This window comes from Mustela lutreola, chromosome 17 (assembly GCF_030435805.1).
Source record: "Mustela lutreola isolate mMusLut2 chromosome 17, mMusLut2.pri, whole genome shotgun sequence".
Lineage (NCBI taxonomy): Eukaryota > Metazoa > Chordata > Mammalia > Carnivora > Mustelidae > Mustela > Mustela lutreola.
In genome coordinates, this window is record NC_081306.1 from 29,375,655 (window position 1) to 29,386,315 (window position 10,661).

The window sequence follows — 10,661 nt, forward strand, 5'->3', positions numbered from 1 at the left end:
TTAGTTAAGAAAACTTTTTTTTTAACATTTTCATTGCTACTTATTATTATTATTATTATTATTGCTAATATCTCTATTATAAATAATTCACAAGGGCATCTTTCTTTCAAAAAGTACATTTGACTCTGTCAGTGAAAGTGGTAAAGGGATTTGAGAAAATAAGGCAAAGCACTGGCATTATGTGTTAAAACTTTAAATATTATAGACACATTTACTTAATTTCTAATACTGTTGTTGCTTACAATTAAATAAGATGTTTTCCATGAACCATGCATTACAGCAAATATATTGTTTATACAGATTAAATTTTCATCAAAAGGGACGCCTGGGTGGCTCAGTTGGTTAAGCAGCTGCCTTTGGCTCAGGTCATGATCCCAGCATCCTGGGATCGAGTCCCGCATCGGGCTCCTTGCTCGGCCGGGAGCCTGCTTCTCCCTCTGCCTGCCATTCTGTCTGCCTGTGCTTGCTCTCTCGCCCACTCTCTCTGATAAAGAAATAAAATCTCAAATAAGTAAATAAATTTTCATCTAAAAATTGTAAGTGTATTTTATTGTAGGATCCTGATAAGCATTTTGCAGATGAGAAAAGTGAAATTTAGAAAAGTATGTCTCTTCAAATCCCTCATACAATATCTGGCCTAGATAGAAGGATATACTATCACAATTGAGGAAGATAATTGAGATTACTTAAAATGAAACAAGATGGGATTGGGAGGGAGAGAAACCATAAGTGACTCTTATTCTCACAAAACAAACTGAGGGTTGCCGAGGGGAGGGGGTTTGGGAGAAGGGGTTGGGATTATGGACATTGGGGAGGGCATGTGATTTGGTGAGTGCTGTGAAGTGTGTAAACCTGGTGATTCACAGACCTGTACCCCTGGGGATAAAAATATATGTTTATAAAAAATAAAAAAATTATTAAAAAAAAAATGATATACTTTACTGTATTGGGTTTTTTAAAAGTTTGCCACAGATTCAGATTCTTTTAAAATATATATCTATTTTGTGTAAAGAGAATGCACTGAGAAGTAAAAAGAAAGTGATATATCAGTGCTACCAACTATGAACAATGAAAGTGTGCAATTTTAAATAAATTTAAATAAATTCCTATTTATTTTATATATTTATAAATTTAAATAAATTCCTATTTATTTATTATTAAAGAAATTCCTCTAACAAACAGTATGTTTTGATGGTTGCTAGCAGGAAAGTGTTGTACTACATGGAAGTAATCAGAAAATGTGATCTAAAAGTCTGCTTTCAAGGGCGCCTGGGTGGCTCAGTGGGTTAAAATTCTGCTTTCAAGAAGCTATAACAGTATGTACTGAGCATTAGCTATTATATGCTATGGATGAATAACTGAAATCTACATTTGAAACTAATGGTACACTATATGTTAACTAATTGAATTTTAAAAAGTTAATTAAAAAAACCACTATTTTATAAAACAATATTCCCAACAGGCTCTTTTGCTTTCAAATATTCACTTTGCAATGAGAGTCATTACTTTTGTCTAGCCAATTCTTACACCACTGTTTATCCCTTCCCTGCTTTATCCCTTCCCAGTATCAATAAAGGCTCACTTGGGTTACCTAGAAGCCATGAGAAAGCTTGTAATAGATCTGGCTGGTTTTCACCAGCAATTTGACCACCATGTGCACAGGGAAGTCTATTGATAAAGGCTTTATTGCAATAAGTTGCAAATACATGGATGATTTTGAATTCTCTTACTTGAGGTCTTGTTTCATGATAATAAATTTAGGGTGGCTTATTGGAATGGATGTTATTAACATATCTTCATAGTTCTAAGTACATGGAATTGTAAAATAGATTAATGAATGTGGCATTACTGACAACTGTCCTCATTTTGAAATCAAATTACAGTGTACTCAGATGAGGAAGCAAAGCAGATTTGGGATTATGAGTGAAATAATTTAAAAAAGTCTTAGGGGTATGATCACACTATTGGGTCATTCAGTAGAAAAATGTCAACTGATTGAGATTCTGTGTTCCCTGATTTCAGAGAGAAGTTAAATAAGTAACACGAGGAGACTAGGAAGCCAAACATAAGTGATAATTTTGTGCCAGGGTGCGTATACATCTGTTTATCTTCTTGCTTTACCACTAAGGTTGCTCCTAGAGGAGAGTTGAAATATGTGTTGGAGCTAATCTCTGTGGATTACACAAGAAACCACATCCTACAGCTCTCCCTGAAACACCCCTTATGATTTCAATGTAATTTGGTTTTTGCATTTTTAGAAATAACAAAATACTTTGCAAACTCATCTACTTTATTACCACCCCAAGTGAGTCAGCTGATTCCACATTTTAACACAGTGACAGTCACAGAGGAATGGAGGAATGAGTAGAGTTATCAATATATGTGCTTTTAAGAAGTATGACAGGGTAGCAGCTATTTCCAGGAACCAAAACATGGGTCAGCAGCTGTGCAGGAAAAGTGATGGAATAAATGACTCATTTCAGAGGAGTTCTATAACATATTAGTTCTATAATGTATCTTCAGCACCCAATTACGCGCTTTGATCTAAAGATAAGGATTTACAGTTAAGGTCCCATTTATGATTTGACTGGTAGGGTCTGAATCATTTTTACTATTGTTTTGACTATTACTTGAAACCTATAGTAGTACTTGGGATATGTGTTGTGTATTCTGTGAACATGTGCTATTTTTAGATTAGATAACTTCTGTCTCGAACCCCTGTTAATTTGTTTGTTTCTGTTTATTTGATAGTGGTTTCAGTAAATGGATATATCTGAAAAATTGCAAAGCCACTATTAAAATAAGTTATTATGATATATAGCATGGAATTGCACATTCCTCCTTTGAATCCGACAGAGCTTCACCATATCCTTAACAATTTGGGAAAAACATGCTATTATTTTTCTTTATAAAATTTCTCCTGTTAGGCTGTGATGGTTGTCATCAGCAGTAACTCCTCTTAAGGCTTTGTCAAAAGAGTTGAAAAAATTGGAAAGGTGTGAATGAAGCTGTTTGCTGAATATAAAGAAAAGAGCATTGAAGTACAATTCACACTCTTACTTCTCCTTCTATGCTTTCAGATGTTTGACATTTGAAAATTTTGCTTTTAGGAGAGATGCCCTATATAATTCTTACTTTAAGGAGCAAGTTGCTTTTATAATTTTTTAATTGTTCTACCATTCAAGTATTTCCATTTAAATTAAATTCAATACCATTTAAAAAAAATCAAAAGTGCAGCCAGTATTCAATTCCTGGGCTAAATAATTTTAGAAAGCTTTGTGTTATTGAACCTACAGGGTTTTTCTGTTGTTTTAACTCTTTCTTTCTGTGATTTTTCCCATTAGTCACGTAAGGGACTGCAATATAACAGACATGGAGGATAAAGAAGGACTGAATAGAACAATCCTTGGCCTCATGAAGTTGAGAATCTAGCAAGGGAGTCAAACAATTCAATCATTCAGAGACAATTTATGGAGTGCCAGGCCTAAGATGAGCACAACAAAACCCCAGCACAGAGGAATCATTTTAGTGGGAGAGATAGATAATAGGTAAGCCAACTTAAAAAAAAAATCGTACTGGTTTTTCTTTAATAGTGATGCATATTTGAACTAAATTAGCACATTTTAAAAAGAGCAGTGATTGAGAAGAGGCTTTTTAACTGAGTGGTCCGAAAGGGCCTCCCTGAAAAAGTCTGTTTTGAACAGATTTCTGAATAATATCAGCTAGGAAGCTGCGTAAAAATCTCAGGGATGGGTGATTTTTCCAGTCAAAAAACTGTAAAGGCTCCAAAGTCACAATAGAGCTATAAGTTTCTCTAATAAAGTAACTTCTGACAAAGAATGAGAAGAAATAACTAACCCAGGTTTGAAAGAAAAGGGACAGACTTCCTATGGAATTCATATTTAATTAAAGCTCTAAAGGACAAAAATACAATAGAGCAAAATTCTGGTCACGCTGATATACCTAATGAAAGTTCATAAACAAGGTGTGGGTAGCAAAGAGTGTGTGGGAATGTTGGTAAGAACAGTGGGGAAGAGTCATCCCTGAACATGTTCTTAAATGAAGCAATTCTTGTGTTGTTTTAAAGGGTAAATTGGAGTTTGCCTAAGTGATTAGAGAAGGATGCCTCAGCTTACGGAAGTTCAAAGCCATAACGATGTGATAAACTACTGCAGACATTTTCATGTATATTTGTTGTTGCTTCTAGTAATGGTGATCTAAAAACTCCTACTTAAGACAACTAATAATCCAGACAAAATAGCTTTTAAAATTAAAAATATCAGAATGATTATAAAAATTAAGGTTGGGATTACTGGGCCAAAATACGAAATACAATGAGAGCCTAGAGATATATGCCCTGAAGCCATTTTAGCTATGAGAGCATTTGAAACTGCTAAAACACACTGAGCTGTGTTGTTAATAGACTCTTGATACTAGAGAAACAAAATTCAAAATCCAGCAGCAATCAAATTTGAGGACTTTGGTACAACCCAAATTTAAGTTGAGATCCCCAAAGCACAAGAAGAAGCAGAAATAAGACTATAGCCTACCATGCCTTCTGTGTAAACTGAGAAAGTCAACCACTGAATTTGGAGTATGATTGTCTTGTAGAGTCTCAGATATAAGAGAAAATCCTGCCAAGGAGGACCATACCATTATTATAGCTCTTAATTATCCCTACTCAATAAGAGTTTCAAATATAATGTCTTGAACATAGCAAAATGTAACAAAGCACACAAAGAAAAACCATTAACAAGATTTGATAGACAAAATGGGATTAAGTATGATGTTAAAATGATCAATAAAGATTGTAAAATGACTTTATTTTTTGCTCAAAGAAATGAGAGGGGAAGCAAATTGAACAAAAAACTGAAACTAAAAATGATATTGAGAAAGGTTTTATAAATGAACCAAATGGATACTCTAGAACTTTAAAGATATGACAGCTAATTTAAGATACCACAGGGGTGCCTGGGTGGCTCACTTAATTAAACCTCCAATTCATTTTCCTTTTTTTTTTAACACCTTAATTGTATTTTATTTCTTTCATTTTGGCTCAGGTCATGATGTCAGGGTTGTGAAATAGAGCCCAGAGTTGGGCTCTGTGCTGAGCCTGGAGCCTGCTTAAGATTCTTTCCCCTTCTTTTTCTATCCCTCCCTGCGCTCTCACTTGCTCGCTCTCTCTTGCTTGTAAATAGATAGATAGATAGATAGATAATAGACAAAGCAAAATAAAAGCAGATTATGAAAATAAATATAAAGATTTTGAAATGAAAACAAGTTCAAAATAAAATAGAGAAGACCTACACAGCTAAAAGTTCATTCAGAATATCTACTATTAAAGAAGTCAGTATGACACAAATCAAAAGATTTGAGCATGTACTTTACAGAAAGGGTAATCCAAATGGCCACTCATATATAAAAACTGTTTATCTTTATTATGAATCTGGAATTAAATTGAATTAAATTAAAAATAAATTAAAACCTAAAATGACATACTATTACACACTTACCATATTGGGCAACAGTAAAATTGTCTTGCAAGAATGTGAAAGAATGAAAGTGCCCATAATAAAAACATTTGAGGTAAGTTGGACAATATTTAGAAAACTTAAAAAACTTAAATAAAGATTTGGTCCATTCCTAGAAATACAACATGGAACTAAATGAATATTTTCACCAGGATATGCACACAGATGATTATAGCTATTTCATTCATAACGGCAGATCAGTAGTGGTCTATTTGCACAATGTTACATTAAATAAGAGAGAATATTAACAAACTGGGAGGAGGGGCTAGGTTGTTATCATAAACAGATCTTCTATGGTGCTGATTATGTTCTATTTCTCAAAATCTTAAGTTAAAAAAGTTTTCAAATATATATCTAGATAGATAAATGATAGATAGACAGATATCCCAGAAGCTGCAATGCTAGGCTAAGACCAGGCTTTAAAGGGCTTTTCTATACTCTACTAAATACTTGAAACCATTCATTATATCATAGCTCAGTGTTCAAATCTCCATTTGTTTCCTCAGTTTCCTCATATTTATCTTAAGGTGACCTGATCCAGACTTTTGATCACCTTTGTCTAAATATTTCTATTTTAACAAAGTCCTTTTGAACACTGAGAGACTAAAACGTAGAAAAATACTCTGATTGTTATCTCACTAGAGTGCAAAATATATAGTTACCCATTAACTAATGATATCCATGTCTACATTAGATCCATGACATTTTTAATTCTTGGGAGCTTTTGGTAAATGAAGCTTTAAGCCATCACCACATGAATAAAATTAAAGAACTAAATGAAAACAGGCCAAGTATTTACAGAGTAATAGAATGTGCAGTGGAAAGAGTACAATTCTGAAATCATAAAGCCTAAATTAGTGTGATGCATCTTTACTAGCCATGTAATCATAAACCAGTTATCTAAATGTGTTAGCCTCAGTTTTTTCACCCATGAAATGGTGATGATAATACTTATTATGCAGAGTTGTTGTGTGGATGTGATGAAGCATGGAGCATGAGTGTCTCATATTCCATGCTAAAATGATAGCTATTTTTATACTTATAATAAATTAAATTGTTCAAAATGGTAATATTCATTTATATTGAGGCATTGTATTGACTATTCACAGACACATTTACCAAAATAAATTTCATTTTACTTTACCCCCTCTGAGGATATATATTCCCTAATTCAATATGAATCTCATTATGAATAATAATTATCATAATAAATATGCTGATTTTTCTTCTATTTATTTTTAGGGAAGTATCCTTTACTGTTGGACATAAGGAAACTTAAGCAAGTCTGTCTTATTCAAAATTTGCATGCTGCTTTCTTATGAAACTAGATTATAGAGTTGTATGAAATAAATTCATGCAGTTAAGACATTTATGTTTGGAAAACTGGGTGGTCAGTTTAGTATTTCAAAAGAAGATTTTAAATTTAAACCTTAAAACTGAGCTCTTTCAGCCTTATTTATAGGCCATCCTTCATGCTTCATAAGTACTCCTTCATTGTAAACTAAGTAATAGTTTTTGTCACAGTGTATATAACGAAAATGGATTTTATATTCTATTATTTCAGAGTTCGTTGCAGTTTCTACTTCCTTACTTCCTTTTTTGAAAAATAGATTAATTCTACAAAAAGTTTTTTCCAGCTTTATTGAAAAAAAAAAGACATATTATAATTTGTAAATGTAAGAAATGATTTCTTATAACATTGCAAACTTTTAACATTGTGTAAATTTTGTACAATTTGATAAATTGGTATACATCTTTATTGCAATATAATCTACATAAAAATGTTAATACATCTATCTTGTATAGTTGCCACTGATTTTTATGCATGTATCGTAAGGAATTTTAAGATCTATTCTCTTAGCAACTTTTATGTATATAGTATAGTAGAGATAAACTTCAGAGGTCTTGTGGGTTTTGTTCCAGACTGCCTCAATAAAGTGATTATCTCAAAAAACTAAGTCAAATTATTATTTTTTTTGGTTTCCCAGTGCAAATAAAAATTACGTTTCCCAGTGCATATAAAAAATAAACACTATACTCTACTGTTCCAAAGCATTATGTTTTTAAAGAAAAACCATGTATATACCTTAAGTAAACTAGTTCTGAGTTTTCAGTGGGTCATAATTACTGATCACAGATCACCATAACAAATACAATAATAATGAAAAAACTTGAAATATTGCAAGAATTACCAACATGTGACAGAGAGACACAAAATGAACAAATGTTGTTAGAAAAATGGTGGCAGCAGACCTCTTTTATACAAGATTGCTATAAACTTTCAACTTGTAAGAATGTGATATATGCAAAGTTTAATAAAGGGAAGCACAATAAAAATGTATGTATATATTATTAACTATGATCATCATGCTGTACATTAGATCCCCAGAACTTTTTCATATTATAGTTGCAAGTTTGCACCCTTTGACCACCTTACTCCACCCCAGGTTCACCCCTTGTCAACTCAACTCTACGTTTCCATTAGTTTGCCTTTTCCTCAGATCCTGTATGTAAGGGATATCATAATACATAAATTAAAAAAATATATAAAATCTTTGAAATATTTCACTTAGTATAACACCTTCAAGATCCATCCATGCTGTTGTAAATGGCAGTATTTCTTAATTTTTCATGGTTAAGTAGTATTCCATAGTATATTTTAACCATACTTATTTTATTCATTCATCCATTAATGGATATTGAAGTTATTTCCATCTCTTGCTTAGAGTTAATAATTTTATAATAAACATAAGAGTGCAGATATGTCTTTGAACAGTGACTTCGTTTCCTTTAGATATATACCTAGAAGTGGGATTACTGAATCATATGGTATTTTTACTTTTAATAATATGAATAATATCCATACTGTTTTCCATACAAATTTATATCCCTAGCACAGTGCATAAGTTCCCCATTTTCCCCAATATTTACCAAAATTTGTTAGTTTCAATTTTTGGGTAGTATATATTCTAATAGGTAGTAATATCTTGCTGTGTTTTTCAGAGGTAAACAACAACAACAACAACAACATAATGACTTTGTCCTGAGTTTTTTACATTGAGCACTTTTTAATGCTCCTGTTGGTCATTTATATAACTTTTTTGAAAAAAAAAAAGTCTATTGAGATCCTTTTGCTATTTTTTAATTATATATATTTTTTCTATTTGTATCTGTTGGTTATTAACCTCTTTTCAGATATAAGATTTGTAAGTATTTTCTTACATTCTGTGGATTGTGTTTTCATTCTCTCTCTCTTTTTTTTTTGGCAATGCAGAAACTTTAGTTTGATGTAGTACCATTTATTTATTTTTGCTTTTTTTTTGCTTGTGTTTTTGGTCTGGTATCCAGAAAACTATTGGCAAGACCAATGTCAAGGAGAATTTTTCCTATGTTTTCCTTTAGGAAATGTAGTTTCATGCATCACCTTTAAGTCTTTAATCTATTTCAAGTTAAGACTTATGAGTGATATAAGGTTCCAGTTTTACTGTTTATGTGACTATTCAGTTTTAAATATCATTTATTGAACAGACTATCTTTACCCATTACATATGTTGGCCCCTGTCAAATATTAGGTGACTATGAAAGGATTTATTTCTGGACTCTCAATTCTGTTCTACTTGTTTATGGGTCTTTTTTTATGCCAGTATACTTTATTGTTTTGAGCATGAGGGCTTTGTAGTATAGTTTCAAATCAAGAAGTGTAATTTCTCTTCTTCATTCTTTCTCAGAACTGCTTTGATTATTTGTCGTCTTTTATGGTCTCATATAAATTTTAGGATTCTTTACTTACTTCTGTTGGTATGTGATTTGGTGAGTGCTGTGAAGTGTGTAAACCTGGTGATTCACAGACCTGGGGATAAAAATATATGTATATAAAAAATATATGTTTATAAAAAATAAAAAATTTTAAAAAAATAAATAAATAAATAAAATCTTTAAAAAAAATTATATGGATTTTTTTTAAGATTTTTAATTTATTTATTTGACAGAGAGAGATGACAAGCAGGCAGAGAGGCAGGCAGAGAGAGAAGAGGAAGCAGGCTTCCTGCTGAGCAGAGAGTCTGATGCGGGGCTCGATCCCAGGACCCTGGGATCATGACCTGAGCCGAAAGCAGCGGCTTAACCCACTGAGCCACACAGGCGCCCCTAACATTGGATTTTTGATAGGAATTGGATTTACAGATGGTTTTCGGTAGTATGGACATTTTAACAATGTTAATTCTTGCCATTCATAAATATGAGCTATCTTTCCGTTTGTGTCTCCTTCAATTTCTTTATCAATGTCATAGTTTATGGAGTACAGATCTTTCATCTTCTTAGTTAAATCTATTCCTAAGTATTTTATTATTTTTGATGCTATTGTGAATTAGATTGTTTTCTTTATTTTTTCAGATAGTTCATCATTAGAGTGTTAAAATGCTCCTGTCTTGTGCTTACTTTGGCAGCACATATACTAAAATTGGAATGATGCAGAGAAGATTAGCGTGATCACTAAACAAGGATGACATGAAAAACTGGGAAGCATTCCATATTAAAAAGAAATGAAACAAAACAAAATTCTTGTCTGTTATATATTGATCTTGTATTTGGCAGCTTTACTAAATTTGTTTATTCAAAATTTTTTGTGAAGTTTTTAGGATTTTTTAACATGTAAGTTCATGTTATCCAAAAAAATAAAATTTTACTTCTTCCTTTTTTTTTTTTGGAGTCTCTTATTTCCTTGTGTTCCTTGTTTCTCTGGCTAGGACATCCAGTAGTATGTCAAATGAGAGTAGTGAAAGTGGATACACTTGTCTTTTTTCTGATCGTTAAGGGGAAAACTTTCAAACTTTTTTGATTGAATATGAGATTAGCTCTGGGCTTGCAATATGTGTTTTCTCTTTAATGGATTTTTAAAATTATTTTTTAAATTTTTTTATAAACATATAATGTGTTTTTATCCCTAGGGGTACAGGTCTGTGAATCACCAGGTTCACACATTTCATAGCACTCACCATCACTCACCATAGCACTTGCCCTCCCCAATGTCCATACCCCCACCATCCTCTCCCAACACACCTCCCCCCAGCAACCCTCAGTCTGTCTTGTGAGATTCAGTCTTTTATGGTTTGTCTCCCTCCCAATCCCATC

At 32.4% G+C, this 10,661-nt stretch overlaps 1 non-coding gene across 1 annotated transcript; it reads left to right on the forward strand.

Moving 5' to 3' along the window:
• Positions 1-9,960: 9,960 nt before the first annotated feature.
• On the forward strand, positions 9,961-10,067 carry LOC131820189 (U6 spliceosomal RNA). Its single transcript, XR_009349508.1, has one exon. It is a non-coding gene; the product is annotated as a U6 spliceosomal RNA (small nuclear RNA).
• Positions 10,068-10,661: the final 594 nt, after the last annotated feature.